General features: G+C 37.7%; 1 long non-coding RNA gene across 1 annotated transcript in view; it reads left to right on the top strand.

Annotated features, from left to right (window-relative positions):
- Window positions 1-22,903, top strand: part of LOC121484110 — a 71,471-nt gene extending 48,568 nt beyond the window's left edge. Inside the window, exon 3 of the long non-coding RNA XR_005985947.1 lies at window positions 22,756-22,903. This is a non-coding gene — a long non-coding RNA (uncharacterized LOC121484110). The remainder of the gene's footprint in view (window positions 1-22,755) is intronic.
- The last annotated feature ends 1,456 nt before the right edge of the window (window positions 22,904-24,359 follow it).

Below are 24,359 nucleotides of genomic sequence, written 5' to 3'. Positions count from 1 at the left end.
CCACTCCAAAGGGGCAAGGCTGCTGGCTGGGTACCCTTGGGAAGGCGTAGAGAAAACACTCTCTGTTTGCTCTTGCTTCTTATTTTGTGGAATCTCAAAGCACCATCATAGTCCAGGACATGGAGGTAGAACATTTATTTAAGCATTCTTACTTTTGTTTTCTTTGGAAAAACTATCACCAAGGGGTTGCATCCCAGAGTGGGTTGGATGTTGGGACAGATGTGTAAAAACCACTGTGTAGCTTCAGGAAAGATACTGGATCTGGATGTGAATAACATGCCAAGAGACTTCAAACACAAATTGAGGAAAGCACTTTTCCAAGTGAAAGCTGATGGGAAGCATCGCACTAATTAGTGCAAATGAACAACGCGGCTGGGGTCATTTATAATGAATTAGCAATGCCATCTAAATTTGCACAGGCATGTTTTCCATTGATTATTTGATCCTGCGATGGTTCTTGTCAAGTAACCTCTCTGACAAGGTAACAGAGGAGTTGTATGACTTGCCCAGGTCACACAGCTAAGGAGAGTGGTGAGGAGAGGCCGCTCCATGTGACAGGAGTGCACTGGTTAAGAATCAGAAGATCTGGGTTCTGATTCAAATGAGTTAATTAATTTTGCAGCGGTAAGCAAGCAAATTGCTTAACTGCTCAAGAAATCCCTCACTCATAAAATGAAGTTTAAGATTAATTGCTCTCAACCCACACTGCACATTTCGCTCCCCTCCTCAATGGAGACTTTTTGAAAATATTAAATCCCAGGCGGTAGACTCCACCTTAGATCGCTTAAATCTAAATCTTTGATGTGCTAGGTCCTTCCATATTGTTTGCTCATGTATCTGTGTTCCAGCTGCCCAGCATTAAGAATTACTGAACTGGATAATTTCCGAGGTGCCTTCCATCTTTTACATTTGATGTTAACCTATTTCCCAAGCCCAGAGATTGGCTCCCATATGTGAAAATATGGTGAGAGGCTAAGTGGGTCTGTTTACTCACAAGAGCAAACACGGGACAGAAGTGCATGGATGCTGATGCCCATCCTGGGCTGGGTCCTCTTAACATGTCAAAGGTTCTTGCAAATGTCAGTCCCATATGTGGTAAGAACTCATAAACGTAAGAGGGACACAGCAAATTTCTGTTGAAACAGAGTGTCAGTTTAAGGAAAAGTCAAAACAGAGAAGGAGACAACTCTCACTTCTGTAGTTATAAAAATTGAAGATGCGCTGGCAAGAATGATGGTCTCTAAAAAGCAATAGAACCTAATGCTTCCCTCATCTCACTGAGGGAAGACATATCAATGCTCACATCCTTGTGAACATTCGTTCTTTCTACAAGAAACTAATAGTACTTTTAAGGATATATACATTTGACTTATAATTTATTGAAGATGTCAAAAGCCCAAGGAATATTTCATTGTTGTGCTTTTCCTCAGCACCCCAATTTTAACCATCTGGCATTATTTGTAAGGCGTCAACCTAGCCAATTTTCTGAATGAAAGAATATGCCATTTAATGGGGAATCTACTGTATTTTAAAGCTAGCACATAACTTGCTGATTAGAAGGCAGTCTTTTTGTGCTATATGTTTGACATATAGTAGAGACACAGAGAGGAGTAAACTGGCCTTAAACATGAAGAAAAAGCGGTGTTTTGGGGAACACTTTTGCCATGGAGGAGGAAAAGATTTTCTGAATAACCATGGGAAAGACTTGAATAAAGTTATAAGGTTACTTTACAGCAAGTCTACTAAATCTATAATACACTAATTGGTCTGGACCTCTTCAAATGTGTGAAAGCAGTGCAACATTTCCCAAACTCTACTTCAGAACCACTTTTTGTGGAGCATCATGTGGACTAGGGTTGCTTACAATAACTTTGGAAAATAATGGACTGGAATAGAAAGATGTGTCAGCCATAATATTAATGTTGCATGTTGTTATTATAAGGCACCTATGTTGAATTTGTATATTAAATTTTTGCTTAGGATAACAAAGATTAGAGCAGAATAAGTATTTTCTATCTGCAGTGCATTGAATGTCTTCCACAGAAACTCTCAGAGGTGATAACCCTAAACACCTATTTAACAACCAAGATGTCATGAAGATAATACAAATCAAGGGGAAAAAAAGAGCACAGTTTCAGAGGGAATAATGGGTGCAATTAAAGTTATTGGTGAGTTACTTACCATGGGGCAGGTAAGTTAGCCCCTTATCAGTTAAAGTCAGAAATAATGTTCCATTAGAAGATTGAAGGAATATCCAAACACTCGCCTAATTTAGGTACTGATGATTAGCTATTCAAAGAATGTTCTGTATTTATACTTAGCTATAAAATTGTTTTGGGTGCTGAAGAATTTAATTGCAAAACTAAACTGAAACTCGATTTTACTTTTATAACATTGCCAGTTTAATTAACAAATACATAAGTGGTGAAATTATAGGAAGCATATTTTAAATTAAGATGGCTAACCTAAATATTCAAGATGTAAACACAATTTATGCTTGTTCAAAATTGGCAGGAAGCATTTGCAACTGAATTGTATTCTTGCATGAAGCTCTTCCTTCCTCGTGGTAGTAAACAGAGAGTTCTTCCCTGGGGTTAGGGATAACAAGAGTGAGTGAAATCTTTAGATAATTCAAGACCTTAATTTTAGTTCACAGTTCTAATTTCCTCATCTAGTAAACCATCTAGTAAACCATCTAGTAAAAAGTAGGCAAAACAACTGATTTTTGTCTTATTTTCCTACTCCTATCCACACATTAATGAGCAACGAAAGTCCATAAAACAGGACACGGGAGAGAGAAGTTAAAAAAAAAAAACATCAGGGAAAAAGTTCTACTGGCCGGGTAATGGTGCCCTAGATTAATCAAGAGTGTGCAAAATTAGAAATCAAAACAATGGTGAGGACTGAAATGCCCTTTCTAATGATATGGTTGAAATGTCTACTGAAAGAATGTCCATTTTTTTATTTACAGACTAGGACTTCTTGGAAAATACAGTACTTAATGTAAATGAATAGACTAGTTTATAGGGTGTTAGTAACAATAGTCTGTGGTGAGACTGAGCAGTAGGAACTGGAAGATTCCAGGAGAGCACTCTGGACCCAGAATAATGATGCCAAGCACTAAGAAAGCCTACAGCGATTGTCACTGCATAGATGAAAGGATGACAAAATAAAGAAATTATGGAGAGAGGGATGTCACCTTTAACATTGGCCTAGTTTTTAAGTTATGCCTGATTTCTTGATTTTGTGAGCTTCTAAATACCTCATTCCCTCGACAAGGATCTTTCTCCTTTACCTTCTATTTTGTCTTGCCCCTGCTCCCTACTGATAGAATTCCCCAATTCCAACTTGTTTCCCAACTACTCATTTTCCAAGTTCTGCCCACCCTTGGATTCTCTGTTACATTCCTTCTTCGACCATCTTCCATCCACCGTGTAGAGAGCCAATCAAATCCATAGCCACTGATTTCTCAGACACTCATCTATTATTCCATTCACTTCTTCCCTGCTGGGTATGGCCGCATAGTGCATCCCCCTGGATCTGGTTTTTCTGCCCCACCACTCTGGAGTTAACTGGGCACATGCAGGGGTCCTGTCCCAAGGTATGGCCATGAATATGAATCTAAACAAGTAATATTTTAAAATAAATACTAACTCATTGTTCCACTCCCCCAGCCCCAATGCCATTAGCAAAACAAGTTTGTGAGCATATTCATAGTCCATGAGAAAACTCTCCACATATCCCCAGGCCAGATGACCACTGGAGGAGCTCTATGTGACTGCAGGTTCCCAGAGGTTCTAGCTCAGGATTTCTGGTGGGAAGATTCTTAGGCGCAGCCAGGCTCAGGAACTCCAGGGCTATGGGTTGTATTCTTCACATTGAATTGGTTTCCAAACACCAGCTGTGACTCATCTGACTGAAGCAGCTTGGATTATAGACTGCAGTATCTCATATTTTCTACTTCAGGTATTCTGTTACACCTTAGGCTTTTGGAAGATTTTTTTAAAGCATCTCACTTTCAAATGTGCAAAATGGTGCAAATGCTGTGGAGAAGAATATGGCAGTCCCTTCAAAAATTAAAAGTAGAATTAAAAATAGAGTATGACCTAGCAATTCTATTTCTGGGTTATAGTCAAAAGAATTGCAAGCAGAGTCATAAAGAGATATCTGTACACCTATGTTCATAGCAGTACTATTCATAACAGCCAAAAGATGGAAGCAATCCAAGTGTTCCTTCATGGATGAATGGGTAAATAAAATGTGGCGTAAACCCACAATAGAATATTATTCACCCTTAAAGAGAAAGGAATTCTGACACATGCTATAACATGAATGAAGCTTGAGGACATTATGCTAAGTGAATGTAACCAGTCACAAAAAGACAAGTACTGTATAATTTCATTTACACGAGGCACCTAGATTCATAAAGCCAAATTCATAAAAACAGAAAGTAGGATGGTGGTTTCCAGAGCTTGAAGGAAGAGGAGAATGGAGAGTTGCTGCTGTTTAGTGGGTATGGAATTTCAGTTTTACAAAATGAAAAGAGTTCTGGAGATCGACGGTGATGATGGTTATATAACAATACAAATGTATTTAATACTATAGTAGGTTTTATCTTATTTTGTTTTATTGTGTATTTTACTGCAATTACCACATTTTTAAAAAAAGATAATGCTTGTTGAAAAATTAAAAAAAAATAAGAAACAAAAAAATCCCACTTTTTAAGCTTTGATTTCTAATTCCAAGACATGGTGGAGCTATGAATATAGATTATAAAATCAAAATGAACCTTCTAAGCTAAGAGACTATACTGTTGTCAGATTTTGCTCAAATACTATGACATTCAACTCAGCATCCACCATATTTAAGGCACTTTTGGGGGTGTAGCAGGTATAAGACTGTATAGGAGAGAATCTCAGGCATGGGAAAATTTAAAGTCTTCTTGAAGGAATAAAACACATATGCTAGTAACTATACTGTGGGGTTGGTTGCTATGTGAAAGAGAGAATTAAATATCATAGGAAAGCATAGAAGGAAGAGGTCACAGTCAATGTGGGGAATAATAGATGGAGTTGATGACAGTTGATTTGAGTTTTGAAAGCTGGGTAGATATTGATAAGCAGAGATAGGGGGTAGTCTTTCCAAGTAGAAGGAACAGAAAATAGAAAAACATGAGCAGCATTCCAAGAACAGGGAACTGGATGTAGGCAGACACAGTGGGTTGGATCCACTTTAGACCTAAGTTGAGGCAATAAAGAAACCATGAAAGACAGCTCTTATAAATATTTTAGAGATGTAATCTGCACTGGTTATCTTACAATGAATATGAGAATGCAGGTAGGATATCAGCCAGAAAAATATTACAAAAGCATGTAAAAATGATCACCTGGAACACAGAAATGGCTACAGAAATCAAAATAAGGGGAAGCGATGAGCTGTTGTGGGAAGCAGCAGGTAAAACAAGGAGAGGTGGAGAGAGCACGAGATTGGGAGTCAAGGGTCCAGGTTGTAATCTTGGTTTTACTAGCCCTTTCTTTGTATACGCTTGGAAAAATCACTTAACATCTTGTTGCTTCAGTTTTCTCATCTCTAAAATTTGGGAGGGAGTCTGGATGATTTCAAGGGTTACTTCCAGCACCAGAGTTCCAGGATTCTAAACTCAAGTTAATGATTTGGTGGAGTCATCACAAGAGGAGTGATGGTTGCAGCCTGGATGTGAAGAAGGTCACCAAGGAAGAGATGACCACGGTCAAAGACTTGCCTCCCTTCCCCGGGTATAGTAAACAAGGCTATATCTCAGTGCAGTCCTGCCGGCAAAGGATTTGTGAGGCAAACTGGACTGGTTGTTGGTCTGGCAGGAGAGAGCACTGGGGAGAACAGCTGAGCTAGCAAGGGCGAGCGTCTATATTTTATGGTCCCGTTCCTCTGGCTTGAGCGATGGCACCACCATCGTTCTGGCAGGCCCAGCAGCAGGTGCACCACCAATGTTTGTGTTGCTCAGCTCTGCAACAGTACAAGCTAGGCCAGAGAAATGGCAGCTGCTCGGCTGAGCCAGGCGATGGGAAGGAATTGTTTTTAGATGGCTTCACAGCTGACAGCAGACACAAATCATTATTGTTTATGAAGAGGCTTTCTCCTGTCATTTAGCATTTCACTGTTAGACAAAAAGATTCAATGGAGTGAACACAGTAATTGGTTTGGTGAACCAAACAGGTGAACACAGTATTTGGTTTGGTGCTTTTCTTACCTAGAATCTAGAATTTCAAAAAAGTGTGATCCCAAACCAGCTAATTTGTGTCATGCAGTGCCACCTTAACCCCACCCCACCCCCATTAATGAACTGTACTCATCCAACTACTATAGAGACCTTTCTTTGAGTTAACAAATATTCATATGGAACCATCTCACCCCAATGCAGTAATACCCTACCTTACATAGTTTTTTCCACGTTATTAAAATCCTGGTATAGGCCCTATTCCTTCTCACAACCTGTGTCTATATGACTAAGATCTCATATATATTCCTGCATCAAAAAATGCTGTTCTTATCAGATCTCAAAAAAAGTCTATTTCTGGTGTTCCTAACATGCTCTTTGGAACATTAGTCTTAAGAGATATTGGAATTTGCAGTTTGGGTTAAAGAAGATCTACCATACAGTAATTCTATGAGAGCAAGGAATTATTTTTTGTTTCATTCATTAACCCCTGGAACAAGACCTGGCACATAGCAGAGTTAAATAATTATTTGTTAGATAAATGGAATCTATGGGTCATGATGATGATTGGGCCTTCAGAAATCTGGTTACAGGACAAAGCCTTTAGAAATTTGTTAATATCTCTAGACTAAATATTCTATTTAGGATAGATTGTCTCTCTCAGAACCCATACATTTGTAAACTTTATGTCTAAAGATAACAATGCTTAGATATATTTATATATGAAATAATGAACACCCAAAGAGTTCTAATATCCATATGCCTTAATATTACTTAGCCACTTACATTTTAAACTAAGCTATATAAGAGTTAAAAGCTATTGACAGAGTGATTCATTCTGTCAGAAATGTTTTTTTCTTGTGTTGTTTTAATATTTATATAATTAAATATTAGCTTATTGATTTAAGTTCTATTTCTTTCCAGCATCCAGAAGTCTAGATCCAGAAGGAGAATTTTCCCTGGTGTGTATTTAGTCACTGACTGAAAAATAATTTCTTCCAATTTTACTGTTATGTAGATTAATATCAAATGTATGCATTGGTTTGAAGAACAAGCTTAAATCTTATGTTTAATTGGCAGTTATACAATTCAGAAATTATTGCAGTGGATGAAATTTCTTCAATACAATAGGTTTTAATGGAATATGGAACCACCTAAAATCTTCAAAGTACACAAATCTCTAGAAAAAAATAACAGGTGTGTGATAAATTAGCATACCAGTCTATGCACAGACATTTCAGACAGAATAGAGAGGATTTTAATCTGAGAGACCAAAATATTTGGTCTTTTAGTATTTTAGTATTGTGGAGAACCAAAGGACAAGGCATTACAAACTGTGACATAACACAACCAGCAAGGCAATCCAAGGAGGAAACCCATTAAACATTAGTATAATTGAAGATCACTAAAGAATCCAATGTGACCTAGAAAAGTATCTGGAGAACAAGCAGAGTTCTGCCCATGTATCCACCCCAGGATGAGGAGGGACAATATGGAAATGAAGAAAGCCAGAGCACTGGGTGGAGTGTTCATCTGAAAGCCAGATCTGAGGGAAAATATGACATGAAAGCAAACATGTGATGTAATAGAAGACAAAAAATGCCGAAGGGCTTCTTGTACTACAAGCATCTTCTGTTCAGCTGAGCACTAAATCAGGGTGTGATTTCATCTTCATAAAACTATGTAAATCTTAGCTTAGGAGAAAGAGATGAGTATGAAGATTTCCAAGAGTGATGAGCATTTATTTTGCACTGGGCAAGGTTGGTATTTCTTGGTTATGTTCTGGGTCATCAAATGTCCTCTTAAATTTTTCTTATTTCTCTGTCTCTCTCTGTGAAAATTATTTAAATGGAATATTTGCTATTTTACATTTCCATTACTACTGGAAAAAAGTGGAAAAGCTCAAGTTTTAAGATAATGTACTCTAGCCTAAATAATTAAACACTGATTATATCGGGAAACAATGGAGATACAGATGGATTAAAGAGTAATATAAAAATACATATATACCTACAATATGTATGTGAATATTTTTTGTGATCTTGGGGTACAAAAGTACTTCATGTGGTAGATTGAGTAATGTTCTACAAAAATTCATGTCCACAGAAACCTATGAATGTGACTGTATTCAGAAATAAAATCTTGGCAGATGTAATCAAATTAAGATGAGCTCATACTAGATTAAGATAGGCTCTAAATTCAGAAGAAAGCCAAAGCTGGGAGCATCACAATGCCAGACGTCAAGCTATATACAAAGACAGCATGGCACTGGCACAAAAACAGACACGTAGATCAATGGAACAGAATAGAGAACACAGAAATGGACCCTCGACTCTGGTCAACTAATCTTTGACAAAGCAGGAAAGAATATCCTATGGAAAAAAATACAGTCTCTTTAATAAATGGCATTGGGAAAATTGGATAGCCACATGCAGAAGAATGAAACTGGACTATTTTCTTATACCATACACAAAGATAAAATCTAAATGGATGGAAGATCTAAATGTGAGACAGGAATCCATCAAAATCCTAAGGGAGAACATGGGTAACCTTTTTGAACTTGGCCACAGCAACTTCTTGTAAGACGCATCTATGAAGGCAAGGGAAACAAAAGCAATAATGAACTATTGGGACTTCATCAAGATAAAAAACTTCTGCACAGCAAAGAAAACCATCAACAAAACTAAAACGCAATCTGCAGAATGGGAGAAGATATTTTCAAGTGACATATCATATAATGGGCTAGTATCCACGATAAATAATGAATTTATCAAAGTCAACATCCAAAAAAACACAATCTAGTCAAGAAATGGGCAGAAGACATCTCTCCAAAGACCTACACATAGCCAACAAGCACTTGAAACAATGCTCCACATCACTTGTCATTGGGGAAATACAAATCGAAACCACAATGAGATACCACTTTACACTGGTGAGAATGGCTAAAATTAACAAGACAGGAAACAACAAATGTTGATGAGGATATGGAGAAAGGGGAACACTCTTACACTGTTGTGGGGAATGTAAGCTGGTGCAGCCACCCTTAGGAAGTTAAAAAAGAACTACCCTATGATCCAGCAATTGCACTACTGGGTATTTACCCCAAAGATACAGGTGTAGTGAAATGACATGACACCTACACTCCAGTGCTCATAGCAGCAATGTCTACAATAGCAAAACTATGGAAGGAGCCAAGATGTCTTTCAACAGATGAATGGATAAAGAAAATATAGTATATAAACACAATGGAATATTATTCAGCCATCAGAAAGGATGGATACCTACCATTTACATCAACGTGGATGGAACTGGAGGGTATTATGATGAATTAAATAAGTCAGTTGGAAAAAGTCAATTATTATGTGGTTTCACTCATACATGGAATATAAGAAATAGTGCAAGGGACCATAAGAGAGGGCAGGTGGGGGGAACTGAGTGGAGGAAAATTAGAGAGGAAGACAAGCCATGAGAGACTCCTGACTCTGGGAAATAAAGGGTTGTGGAAGGGGAGATGGGGAGGGGATAGGGTAACTGGGTGATGGGCATTAAAGAGGGCACATGATGTGATGAGCACTGGGTATTATGCTCTATGTTGGAAAATTGAATTTAAAGGGGAAAAAAAGCTCTAAATTTGATATTACCAATGTCTTTATAAAAACAGGAAAATTTGGACACACAGACACAGACATACAGGGGGAAGCCTGTTGAAGAGGGAGGCAGAGATCAGACTGATGCATCTACAAGCCAAGAAAGCCAAGAGTTGCAGGGAATCACCAGAAGCTAGGAGAGAAGTGTGAGAACAGATGAGGTTTACCCTCAGAGCTTCTGAAAGGAATAATTCCTACTGACACCTTGATTTTGGATTTCTAGCCTCCAGACCTGTAAGAGAATAAATTTCTGTTGTTTTTAAGCCACCCAGTTTGTGGCAACTTGTTACAGCAATCACAGAAAAAATAATATACTTCCTAAATAGAAAAGGAAGAAACAGAACTCCCCCAAATTGGTTATTTGACTCACTAAAATATTTAAACATTTGCCTGTAAAGAAACATAAAACCAAAGTTTAAAAAAAGCAAGAACTGAGAGAAATTAACCATGTATTTGAAACATTTATGTCATATACATGGTTAATATCCTTAGTATACAGAGAATATATAAAATGAGCAAGCAAGCATTACAAAGTTGTGGCAAAGATCTGAATAGACAATTAATGAAAGAAACAAAGATGCCCAATAAATATATGAATACATATTCCATATCCCTAATGACTATGAAAAAATGAGAAACTAATTTTACCTACAAAATTTGCAATTAATAGCAAAAATGTGCATGACATTGTTCTAAGCCCATTACATATTGCCAGCTCATTTATTATTTACAACAACCCCATGAGCTAATAGGGTTATTGTTAGATAATATTATCTTCATGTCATAAAGGAAAAAAACAAGCCATAAATTTAGCAAGTATATACTGAAATGGCCATCCTCATATGTTACAGACTGAGAGCTAATTTGGCAAATTTTGTTTTAAACACAAGCATATCTTTTAATGCAAGAATTCCCTTTATAGGAAGTTGTCCTTAAAAAAGATAAAAGGAACAAGGTGTTAACAGATATTATCTCTGTGTAATTAAGGTGTATCTTATACTCTTTTGTATATTCTTTATATTTTTCTGTTTTCCAGATCTTTAAATTTCTAACGTATAGCCTGTGAATAGTATCCCTTAGTTTGGCAGTGCTCAACTTGACAGCCCTGATGATTTTTAAAAAGCAGATGAGAATTTCTGGCTGTAGATAATTGACAATTTTCCTTGTGTTACTGAGAAATCAGATATGGCAGATGGGGAGCTGGAGGGGGATGGGGAGATATAAGCTTTATGATAGAACACTTTGTCTTCCCCATAAAGGAGTCACAGCCACATAAAAATTATTTGATACTATTTTTATTCATCCTAAGTAAGTATTAGTTAAAATGTTTTTATCAGTTTTTAGGTGGAAAATTGGAAGTACATATTGTTTGCCTTACCTAGTATTCAAAAACTGACCTTAAAGTCAGCACTGTGGCCTGTTTCCAGCAAGGATGTATGAACTCATGGCATATGTTATCATACATACCTTTTATCCAACTTATTTCCTTACTTTTATTTTCTCTTTGATTTTTTCCCTTGATTTATTTCAAATGTATTTTATGATACCATCTTGGATGCTTCTTTATAGACCTTCTTAAATCTTTTCTTAGAATACAGCACAGTGTGAATAAAAATGTATTATATTATTTTTTAAAAAAACTTCAAGGCAATAATCATTAGTAAAACTGTGGAGAAAACAGAGTAACCATTTTTCTAGACATCTAGAATTTTAAAACCAGAAATAAAACAAAAATGTAAACTAGTTACATTAAGATAAAACAAAAACTAGTATAAGTGACTTTTAGATAAATGTAACGTGAATGTTTTAAATGATCACCAAGAAGCAAAGAAAGGTGAATTGTGTCATATTTTGTGTGCTATATTGTTGTAAACCCGCTTAAACTCTGGGATCCTAGGGTTGCCCCTTTCTTTTAATGGCTACATTTTGGAGATAGGTAATCATATGCTGAATCTCCATGGCTAAGTGTTTGATTTATTATTAGTTTTGATTTGAGAATATTCTGTGCATGCAGTCAAAAAAGGCACAAATGAAACAATGACATTTGGAAAGCAGTAAAACCTGAGGGTAAGAGTTCAGAAGAAATTAAATATGCCCTGTCAGCTACTAAAAACAAATAAAAATTAAAAAGCCCAAATGCACTTGGAAAAGTTCAAAAAGTAGAGTTTCACATGTCTGAAGAGGAAATAAATCATTTTATTCAATATGGCCTACATCAGGTGGCCTGGGATATCATATACAGTTTTACACTTACCAAAGAGAAACATCAATACCTTGGCTAGAATTCAAAGGCACCCAAAGAAATCAACCAGATGATAAAAGGATAAGAGGATTGAGTCTATGAAGAGAGATTAGAGAAAATTAATGTGTTCAACAAAGAGTAAAAGAAGAGAGGGGATCGAGACTTTTCCTTAAATACTTGAAAAAAAGTACCACAAACGAGAAGTTGGAGCCTCCCAACAGGAGCAAGAAGGTAACAGGGACTTATCCAGAAGTCTCTGTAGACAGAGTGCCCAGGGCTCAAGGTACTGTTAGAGACCTACAGAAATGTTTTAACTTCTTTCAGAAATCAGAAGAAAAAAAGAATATTATCATAATAAATATATCAAAATGGATCAAGCCTGGGTTGTATTCATCTTTATGCCAACACATTCATAAAACATAATTTTCAATGTGCTTTTATGGAGGAAGGAGCCTACAATGACAAAAAGTGGCCAGGGCCCATGAAAGTCAGAATGTGGCCTTGGCAAATTTTAAACAAAGTATTGGATCAAATTCATCTCCATGGCCGGCTGTTGAGTGTTACTCCCAGATGATCTGGGGGGCCCGCAAAAAGGCGTCCTGAGTTGAGGCTAGGAAGAAGAGACTCATTTTCTGCATCTATGAAATTCTGATTGCATTGTCTTGATATCTCCCTATGTGTAAAATACTCATATAATTAATGCTCACGATAATGCTCTGAGGTAGGATTTGTATTTCTCTTTTACAGATGAGAAAATTGAAACTCAAAAGATGACATAACTCACTAAAGTTAGAGATGGAGCCATCGTCACACCTGAAGCTGTGACTCTAAGCAGCTTACGTTCTTTTTGTTGCCCAGTTAACTAAGCAGCTTACGTTCTTTTTGTTGCCCAGTTAACTAAGCAGCTTACGTTCTTTTTGTTGCCCAGTTAACATGGTCCCACAACCCAAAACTGGAAAATCAAACAGATATAATTTCCAGCCACCTCCACACACCCTCCTCATCACTCCACCAAGGCCCTTCTTAGATTCATAATCCAATAGTTATTTCATTTTGTTAGCTACATCTTAAATAATTAGTTATGCCATAACACACACATTTGCAAGTTCAAATTTTCTTTGGTGTGGTTTATTACAAGAAAAGAGGATCTTTCGGTAAGTTATTTTACTGGATGAATCTGCTTCTTTTAAAGGTTTGATCTCATTGATATGAACTTATGTGGTATATAGTTTTCTAAAAAAATGTGTGTATACTCCTGGTGAGTGGAATGGAGAAATGATGTTGGGTGATCAAAGGTCATTTTCAAAACAAGGATATCTATTTAAAACCAGATCTTCTAGTTAGGCCAAAACATATGTAGCAATTTATACTTTGAAATTAGAATTTTTTAGAATTTATTCGAGGAGAGAGATCTCCAGGGAGTTGATAGATATGTTTGTGGATTATCACATTCCTTGGTATTTCTTGCTGTGTAGGTGTAGGCTATTGGAATTTCTGAATCAGAGAAAGTGACTTTTATTAAGAGAAATGGAGAAATTTTTATTCTACAGAATTCTTCTTAGGCAGAACGTTATATATTCTTAGGAAAAAAAACCCACTTGGATGAACTTCTTAGTATGAAAGATGAGATCCTAATGGGCCAATAAATTGCCTTATAAAGCAAGGGGATCTTTTTACCTGGAGGGCCCTTTGCTTATGTGCCATGCTGCATTTGAGTGACCATGTTTGGCATGGAAGATGGGCAGAGTTGAAGGACTTTGCACAGAAGATGACGGAGTAATTTGAAATTTCCAGAAGATCCAGAGGTAGGGCAGAAAATCCAGGTAGGATGGTTAAAAAGGAGAGGGAGGAATGTCTAAGAAGAGCACTTAGGAGATGATTTTATATTAATTTTTAAGTTGCTTGCTATGGAGTTTGCAAAGCAAACCTTTCCCTCAAAGTCTTCAATAAAGTCTATATATCTCAATAATGCTTTTGAGAGGGTGGATTCTTTTCAAGGAATTCCAAAAGGTGCTGAGTTATGAATCAGGGTTGGCCTAAGGAAAGCCAGAGACCGCAGGCCTGGAGGCAAGAGTTGGGGCTAAGGGGAGAAACATCTGGGTTCCATTTAAGTTTTGCTCCAAAGTCAATACCACATGCTGGGAAAAGCAAAAGCATCTATATCCCTGCCCAGCACTGAATATAGAAGGAAATTAGTGTTTCTGACAGGAAAACTGCTTAAAAGGTCAAGATACCTCTTTCCCTAACATTCTAAAAATGAAAAACCAAAATATACTAAATATATCCATTTTCCTGTAGGGTTTTTATTTTTAATCATCAGTGTTACAATCATAGAAATCCTATTGTTATCACTTCATTTTTTTTTGACTGCAAAGATTTCTACTGCAATAAGTTTAATTCAATGATTCAAATCAATGTTGTTGATCAATACTGATTCTCACCAGTGACCCTTATTGTCATTAATTATAATAATAAAGATGAGAACTATCATTAATCTTTTGGGGGAATAACTACTCTCAATGAAATACTGATATGACTGGGACAGATGATATAATAATTTCCCTCTAAGTGACTGAGTTACATTCCTTGCTGTGGTGCACAAATGTTTTCCACACTTGCTTCTATTATTTAGCAGTGTACTTAAAAAAAATTTTTTTTTGTTCTTTAAGCAGTCCAGTTTGTGGTGCTTTCTTATGACAGCCTAGCAGACTAATACTGTTACATATTTAGAACACTGAGATTCATCCAGATAAATTAGTTGATTTTTTAAAATTGAAGTATAACTAACATACAATGTTATATTCGTTGCAGGTGTATAATATGTTGACTCCACAGTTCTATACATTACTCAATGCCCACCACAAGTGTTCTTTCTATACCAACTGTTTCAGAAAATCAAAGTTGTTTATTTAGTCCTTTATGTTTTCCTTAGAAACACAGCAGACTGCGTTGGGAATATTGGTAAGACCACTCTGAATAGGTTTGTGCAGACAAAGTAAACAATTCATAGACACATATAATCTTGGTAATCCATGTGTCCCCAGTCCCTCCTTTTTTCTTTAGGTAGCTCGTCTTTATGAGAATTACTTCAGATTTTCACTTCCTTTATTTTACAAAGTAGCCAAGAAGATAGTTGAGTTTTAGCATGTAATCTCTGGAGCTTTGTTTGCTTTCCTGCAATGACCTGGAACCACTGGGTCACATCTAATTAATATGTTGTTGGCAGAACACACTAAACAGAAGTTGTCAAAACCAGATGATTAAAGGTTTAGATTCGGGGTTGAATTACGTGTGCTACTTCCAAGAGTTACTGCAAGTAATATGTAACTGCTTCAAGCCTACAAGGTCTAAGGCTATTAAAAAAAACCACACACACAAACACACACACATACACACACACACACAAAATTCATTAGTGGATTTAAAAAAAAATAATAGAATACATTGCCAGCAAGTATTTTTAAGTGGAATTTCTTTTAATCCTGTCAAGTAACCTATATTTGAGATTCCATAAATTTGACACCTCTTCCCTTAAAAACCAAGAGAAGTGTGAGTTGAAATATTTTTCCCAATCATTTTGACCTAGAAGTTTTGATAAGAAAAGTGGACTTTAGGGGCTTATATTTTTCGAATTCACTGTCGACATTAATGAAGCTCACTGCGTAAGCCGGGCTTTTTCACTTATCCAATGTAAACATACTCCTAGCCTAGTATCTTTGCAAATTTTACACTATATTTGCCAACCATAAAATCTCTGCAAACATTGGACAGGATCACCTCTTGCTACCTGGTAACAATGTTTATAAATGTATTTATTCAGATAAGATGGCCAAGTACATTTAAAAAATATTTCTTTTTTTTTTTTTAAGATTTTATTTATTTATTCATGAGAGACACAGAGAGAGAGAGGGAAGCAGAGAGAGAAGCAGGCACCATGCAGGGAGCCCGATGCGGGACCCGATCCCAGGTCTCCAGGATCACGCTCTGGGCCCACAGCAGGCACTAAACCACTGAGCCACCCAGTGATCCCTAAAAAAATATTTCTTAAAAGGAATCTCCAAAATATTTTTTTGCAAGCTGAAATCTTCATTCCTTGTTCTTCATTCCATAGATGCTGCCAATGACCAGATTTGTATAAGAATGATGAAGAGAGGGATCCCTGGGTGGTGCAGCAGTTTGGCGCCTGCCTTTGGCTCAGGGCGCGATCCTGGAGACCCGGGATCGAGTCCCACGTTGGGCTCCCGGTGCATGGAGCCTGCTTCTCCCTCTGCCTATGTCTCTGCCTCTCTCTCTCTCTCTGTGTGTGCCTATCATAAAAAAAAAAAAAATAGGAATGATGAAGAGAGGGTCTGAGTCTGTTAGCCATACAATTTTTAATTGTCCAAGTTCATTTCTTTAGAATACTTTCATAAGATATGGTGAATGTAACTGAGTCAAAGTGTTTTTTTTTTTTTTAAACCTCATTACCTTTACGATTCACATATGACTTAGTGTCAGTGGGATCATGTTATTTTCACTTTCTTCTCTGCCCACTACCTGGACAGTGGGTAAGTTCTAAATTCCTTCTAAATTCTAAATTCCTTCCATTTACTTACGGCTCATTTGAAGCAATTTTGCTCTTGATTCTATAGTGCGGGCTCCTTCTGACTTTGATCTGTTGGGTAGTGGAGCTGATTTGGACTCTGTTCTAAGACAATCCCCTAAGATTTTACCAGTGACTGAAATTCAGTTCTTCCAATATGCCTTATCCTTGACCCTTACCCATTTGGAGATTTGAAGCTGGGGCCAGTCTCATGTGAATTCTCAGAGTTGTTCCTCAACCATGTTCTTATGAGCAATGCTTTAATCTAGACTTCTTCCCCACAAAGAGTGAGTGTCCTCCTCTCCTGCCAACGTGATTTGCCACTTGGAGCCAGTCTTGTTCCTGCTCCTTTAGCATAGTCACTGATGGAACTCTTGGTGACAGACTGAGGTGGACCCAGTTTGATATTCTGCTGTGAGCTAGTGCTGCAGAATACAGATCCTTCCTCTGATTCAGGTATTAGCTTCCTTAATCTAGAATCAAGTCATTGGATTCTTTCTGTATTTTTACTGGTGTTGAAACAAACAAATAAAAATACCCTCCTCTGGTATGCAGTTTAAAGGCTTAGAAGTAGTGAGAAGGATATATTTGACACTGTGAAATTCTGAATTTTAAAAGGGAAGTACAACTGAAAAATTTGCAAAAGTCTAACCTGTTACTAAAAATATATAATAAATATCAGCAACTTTTAGAAACTTGGCAATTCCCAATAAATGACTATAGCAGATGGTTTTATAATTTGGTTAGTCACTTTTATTAACGTTCATAGTTGGCAGCTAATCTGGTTATTAATCTTAACTTTGCCACCACGTGTGTATTTATATATTCTTTAATTTATACTACATGACTATAACTTTCATATTCATATGCAATATTATTAAAAGCCAAAAAAAATCAAACTCAGAAGCAATCAGGTGGTAATTCTACTTAGCATAAAAAAAATGGTTTTGACAAATACTATAAACTATTCCTCTTGAATTAAACCATAGATGTTCACAGGAGACTACTCATGAGATTTATTGAAGCAGATAATTCCATTATATTAGTATAGAAATAGCAACAGGAAAAGGGGACAAAAGTTCCCATCAATAAATGCATGGTGAAATTGCAGAACTTTTGTATATATTTTTGTCCAGAAATAGATTTTGAAGATTATTTACAAATCTTGTAAATGCCTTTATTTGCAAAAGATGAACGGTATAAATTGTTTCACATCATGAAATACTACAACATATTTTTCTTTAGAATAGGATCCCTTGACTACAGGAAACTAATGGTAATTGGATCCCCAACTTGGTTCACCCTTCCCTTTTTGGTTTTTGTCTTCTGAATATATTCTGGTTTGCTTTGGTCTCAAAATATGGCACTTACAATCTAACCCAGTTCTCCCAAGCATGGGGGAGAAACTGATCTGTCTTCTTCCTTCCTTCTTTCCTCCCTTCTTATTTTCCATCTTTCCTTTCCACCCTTTCCCCTTCCACTCTTCCTTTGGCAAATACTGGGAATATAATCTCTATCTGGCACTGTATTAGGTCCTGGAGATAAAAATGAACAAAAGAAAACATGGCCTCTACTTTCATAGAGCTTATAATCCAGTGAAGGATATAGAGAGGAACAAACAGTCTCACAAATAAATGTAAAATTGCATCTGTGACAAGTCCTAAGAAAAGGTATACAGTCTTATGAACCTGTAATAGGAGGATTTGAGCTAATCTGGGAGATCAAAAAGGCTTCTTTTCTTTTGAGCAAGATGCTTGAGGGAGGTTAAAGCTAATAGGGTGACGAGAAGACAGAGAATCATCTCAGGCGAGGAAGCAAGCATATGCAGTAGAGGTGGGTAGTAAGGACCTTCCTGAAGGTGTGAGGAATGGAAAGAAGTCCAACACAAATGGAACAAGGAAGGGGATGCCTATCAGCAGGAATGAAGAAAGTGCCAGATCATGCAGGATCTTTGAGACCCTATTTTATCTCAAGCCTAACACAACAAATGGAAAACCGTGAGGAGTTTTATTTTTTTTCCATGAGGAGTTTTAAACAGGAGAGGATGAAATTTTAATTTTTGAAAGATTACAGGGAACAGTGGATTGGGAAGACACCAGAATATATGCACATGGATCAGTAAAAAGACTTGGGAACAGATAATGCCAAGGTGGCTTGTGGTAACAGGCAAGAAGACAATGGAATTGAGAACTATTTAGAAGGAAAATTGGCAAAACTTGATAATGGATCATATAAAGTGGGGAAGGGAAGGATTAGATAAAGGTGAGAGATTCATAGACTTACAGGTTCTATCTGATGTGACTGGAGGGGTTCCGTGCCATTCACTGAGGTGGGAGACATTGGAAGAGGGCCAGATTTGTGAGGAAAGATTAGGAGTACAGTTTTGTAAGAAGAGTCATTGAAAAGTGCACAAGGAAACATCAAGTAGAAGGTTTGATTATGTGTGTCTGGAGCTCAGGTGGTGATATGAATTTGTGAGTCTTCTGCATATAGATGGTAATTGAATCCATATGGAAGAACATCAGATAAAAAGAGGAAAGCCCAGAGCCCTGAACCTAGAACTCAATAATTAATAGCCCTTGAGAATAAATGCAAAGAAAGACTGAGAAAGGAGCAGCTAGCAAGGTGGGAGAAAAACCTAGAGGATGTTGAGGTGTCCACAGGAAATCAATGTTTCCTTTTAGAGGGAGGGCCTGTGGTTGAGTGCTACTAAGTTAAGAATAGGAAGCATCCTTCTAGTTGATTCATATAAACTTACTGCCAGTTAAAATCCTTAAATGCTTTTCAGATGTAAACAAACAACCCCAAGATCTCAATAGCTTAATGGAATCAAGATTTATTCTCCCTCACATCCTATTCCAGGGAGATTTGAATTGTTCACTTCAAAGAGGTGACTAAGGAAATATGCTACTTTCATCTCGTGGCTCCTCCAACTTGTCTTTTCAGGGTCTCCCTAGTATCATCCTGCTGAGGACAGGAGGCAGGGAGTATGTGAGGTGAAGCACACCTCATTTTCAGCTTCCTCATTTTATAAGTGACATATGTCACTCTCACTCACATTCCACTGTCAGAGTCCGTCAGTGGCAAAGCTAACTACAGGGTAGCTGGGAAATATAAAAGAGCCAAAGTCAGACCAGTGAACATTTACAAACCCCATGACCCATGCCTTGCCCTTAAGCAGTTGAAGTTTGGGATCCAGGTGCAGGACCTTGAATTGACCACCATTCAGTCTCAGTGTTGGATTTCATCATTTTAGCCCAGTAGGCCTTTTTAGAGTTTGATTCTGAAATCTTGCATTTCCTCCTTTGCTTGAAGTCATTAAACACTTTGATCAGCATCCATTTTATGGTTTTATCCAGTTATGGGATAAGCTTTTTAGTTGAACAGGGCTAACAACTGAGTCCCACCTGAAATGTGTCTCGTGGTACTCCAGGTAGGTTTGAACCTACCCTTCAGCATCCCTGGTGCTGTTCAACCAGATAGGGGTTGCTCAATTGAACTAGCATTTGTAGATAATAAATAGAAAGAAGAATAGAGTATTCTCCTAACATCAAGTTAAGATGTTTTTCAAAGTTAAATTAGGAAATAAATACATATAAGAATAAGATTGGGGATCCCTGGGTGGCGCAGCGGTTTAGCGCCTGCCTTTGGCCCAGGGCACGATCCTGGAGACCCGGGATCGAATCCCTCGTCGGGCTCCCGGTGCATGGAGCCTGCTTCTCCCTCTGCCTGTGTCTCTGCCTCTCTCTCTCTCTCTCTGTGACTATCATAAATAGATAAAAAATTAAAAAAAAAAGAATAAGATTGTCCTTCTGTCATAAGTAATCTGTGAATAAACACCTGAGGTATCTAGAGAAACCCCTATTTATGATAAATAGGGCATGAGCCTCTATAGAGAATGTGCTATAAAAACAAAAGAATATGCTATAGTCTAAATGTTTGTATCCCTCCCCGGCTAATTTGTATGTTGAAATCTCATGCCCAACATGATGTGGTCTTAGGAACTGTGGCCTTTGAGAGTCATAAGGACAGAAACCTTATGAGGAGATTAGTGCCCATGTGAAAGAGGCCCAAGAAAACTCCCTTGGCCCCTTTCCCACCCTATAAGGATGCAGCAAAAGATGCTGCTTATGAACCAGAAAGTGGGCCCTCACAAGTCACCAAATCTGCTGGTATCTTGATCTTGCACCTGCCTAGCCTCCAGAATGGTGAAAAATAAATTTCTGTTGTTTATAAGCTACCAAATCTCTGGCATTTTGTTATAGCAACCCGAATGGACTAAGAATCAATGTACTTATTGTCCAAATTTGGTATAAATACTAAATTGCAAGAAAGAATGTGGTCACGGAGGGAGCAGATGTTCGTGTGCTGGTGTAAAGAGCCAGGGAGCATAGACATTTATTCTGTGTGCCTCCACCTCCAGCCCTAACCTACCCTAACCTGAATGCCTAACTGAGCATTCAGTCCTTCAGGCAGGTATAGCCAGATGTACATGAGTACAGTCTTGTGGCAGGCATCAGACAGACAAGAAATAAAACAGGGGGCACCTAGGTCTTCGTAACTTTGGTGTAAATAATATGGGGATGTAGAGCACAGCATAGGGAATATAGTCAATAATACTGTAATAACTTTGCTATAGTGACAGATGGTAACTAGACTTATCAAGGAGATCATTTTGTAATATACAAAAATAATGAATTACTATGATGAACATCTAAAACCAATAGGATACTGTATGTCAATTATATTTCAGTAAAAAAAAATTTAAAAGAGAAATTATGGTTTCATGGGTCAAGAGTTTCTGGTTGGGATGGTGAAAAAGTACTAGAGAGAGATAGTGGTGATGGTTGTTTAATAATGTGAATCGCTGGGCAGCCTGGGTGGCTCAGCCATTTAGCATCGCTTCAGCCCAGGGCTTGATCCTGGAGTCCCGGGATCGAGTCCCAAGTCGGGCTCCCTGCGTGGAGCCTGCTTCTCCCTCTGCCTGTGTCTCTGCCTCTCTTTCTCTCTCTGTGTCTCTCATGAATAAATAAATAAAACCTTTAAAAAATAATGTGAATCACTGAATGTCGCTGAACCGTACACTTAAAAGTGATTAAAATGACAGACTTTATGTTATGTGTATTTTACCAAAATTTAAAAAAAAATGATGGATCTGGAACTCAGATGTGAGATTCTCATGGCACGGACACGGTTGAAATGTCCTCTGCCTGCTGCTACTCCCTTTCCTCAGCCCTAGACTATATGAGGACAGTGAACTTCAAGTTCTGGGTCCCTCCAACCCAACAGAATCCACACTTCTCATCATCTGCTGAGATGACAGGGTTGTGTCTCTGTGAGGACCAGGGAAGAACCCAGAGCCACATCCACTTGTTCCCTCATGAATCCTTGATCTGGTGTGCCCTCCCCTCTACTTGCCAGCAGACCAACTCAAAGCAGGCTTGGCTGTATCCAAGATGTCATTCTCACCAATGTCTCATCTCATATGTGGACCTGCCTTTGTAGTCTGGCATAGCTCAGGGCTCTCCTAGTTTTAAACCAATGATAACCAAAACAATCAATTCGCTCTTTTTGCTCAGAATTTATGTATAATTCAGAATTTATAAATCTACCAGAGTACAGAATTTATCAGCCAAAATAAGAAGATTGCTCCACTTTTATGGTTATTCTACATTAATAATTTAGCAATCTGATTTAAACATCGCTATTGTTGGTGAGACACCTGAAATTTCAGAGGTGCCAGCCAACAGGTGCTTCTGGATTTAGAACTGGTGAGCAAGCTGGGGCCTCTGCAAGGAGCTGCCCTGTGTCCAGTTGTGTCCTCAGGGGCCAGCCTTACTCTTTAGCCACAAGACCTTCCAGTCATCATTTTTCTGGCTTGTCCACTTGACACTGGTGTCAAATGCTTTGTGGAAGTTTGGACATCCTGTGTCTCCTAAATTTCTGTCAACATTTAGAGTAGCTAACATTCAGAGTAGCTAAATGCTTCTTCGCAATCTTTTTATTCTTATTTGACTTCAATGGCTTTTTTCCTAATATTTTTCTACCCATTACTTACATTTCTCAACAGCTTTGCAGGTAAATGTGGCCAAGTGACTAGTTTCATCCAATGGAATGTAAGTGAATGTGAAATGTGAGACTTCTGACCTGGGAAATTTAGGAATTGTTGTGTCCCTGCTATATCCTATCCTGTCTTCTGTTGCCAGAGAAAACGGAGGTCCAGGTCCCTAGGTAAGTCGGGGGAGCAGAGCCTCTTGCTGACCTGGCTTGGGCATGTGGTGCTATTGTGTCATTTTGTGTCCACATCTTAACCAAGCTTATTCTGACTGATAATCCTGTTGGTCAGAAAATTTCTCTTTTAAGGCAACAATTGTCACACACTGTGTAACGTACACACCTGAAATAGTCTATATTTTGTTTTATGAACAGCGTGATGGCTTAGCCAAGTATTGATTCTGGAGTCAGAATGCTAGTGTTTGAATTGAGGCAACACCATTTACTAGCTGTGTGATCTTGGACAAGTTTAATAACCTCTCTGAGCTTTGTGACATAAGAATGAGAATAGTACCTGCCTCTGAAGGTAGTTGTGAAGATCAAATGACTTAAATTACTTAGAGTGCTGCCCGGCACACAGTAAGCATTTGATAGGTGTTTATTATAATGACTAGATATAACAGGACCCTCATGAATATTGCTGTAATTAAAGTGTGAAGCATTTTGATAATGCGATATATGTGAGTGTTGTTGTTGCAAATCAGTATATACTTTAAAATTCTGATCATGAATGCTTAATTCTATTTACCCAAAAGAAAAAAATATTAGAACTAAACATGAAGCAGCTTATAAATAATTTCAAAGAAGGCAGACTCCCGCTTCCTTGTGGATAATGAGCAGCTGCTCCACATCTGTTGTCCTGTTTTGAAGTATATATGTGTTTAGCGACTCCACACAATAAACAGTTTCTCTCTGACTCTTGTCTTTGCTAGATAATGTTATGGGCAGTCTATTGGGCCTGTGCATGAACACACATTTCAAGTAAGCATGATTCCATTATGACTTTAAAACTTGATTTGATTTATAATTTACTTTTTCTTGTTTTTTCAAAAGATACAAACCCGATATCCAGCATCCTATTAGTAGGAGTTTAATTTTCAATTATCTATTTCCCTTATGAAAGTACTGATGAGAAAATATGTAGGCTCATTATATTCTAATCTTTGGATACTATAGTCTATTGGATCAAAGATATGGTGCTAATTTTAGGTCTTTTGAGTTGCCTTTGCAGAAGTTATTCCCTCTATAGAAAGTATATGTTAGAACCACAAAGTAAAAGAAAATTTCTACTCCTACAGTGCTTATAGAATGCTACATTTCTCTCTTCCAGAATATTTTCTTGCTCACTAAATTATAGTCAGAATGTAATCATCATGGGGATCCCTGGGTGGCGCAGCGGTTTGGCGCCTGCCTTTGGCCCAGGGCGCGATCCTGGAGACCCGGGATCGAATCCCACGTCGGGCTCCCTGCATGGAGCCTGCTTCTCCCTTTGCCTGTGTCTCTGCCTCTCTCTCTCTCTCTCTCTCTCTGTGACTATCATGAATAAATAAATAAAATCTTAAAAAAAAAAAAAGAATGTAATCATCGTGAATATAAATGTTTTTACTTAGGTGAGTAAAG

Source organism: Vulpes lagopus, chromosome 1 (assembly GCF_018345385.1).
Source record: "Vulpes lagopus strain Blue_001 chromosome 1, ASM1834538v1, whole genome shotgun sequence".
In the NCBI taxonomy this organism is placed as follows: domain Eukaryota; kingdom Metazoa; phylum Chordata; class Mammalia; order Carnivora; family Canidae; genus Vulpes; species Vulpes lagopus.
Note: the sequence above shows the minus strand (reverse complement) of the source record. Positions and strands in the feature narration are given on the sequence as shown.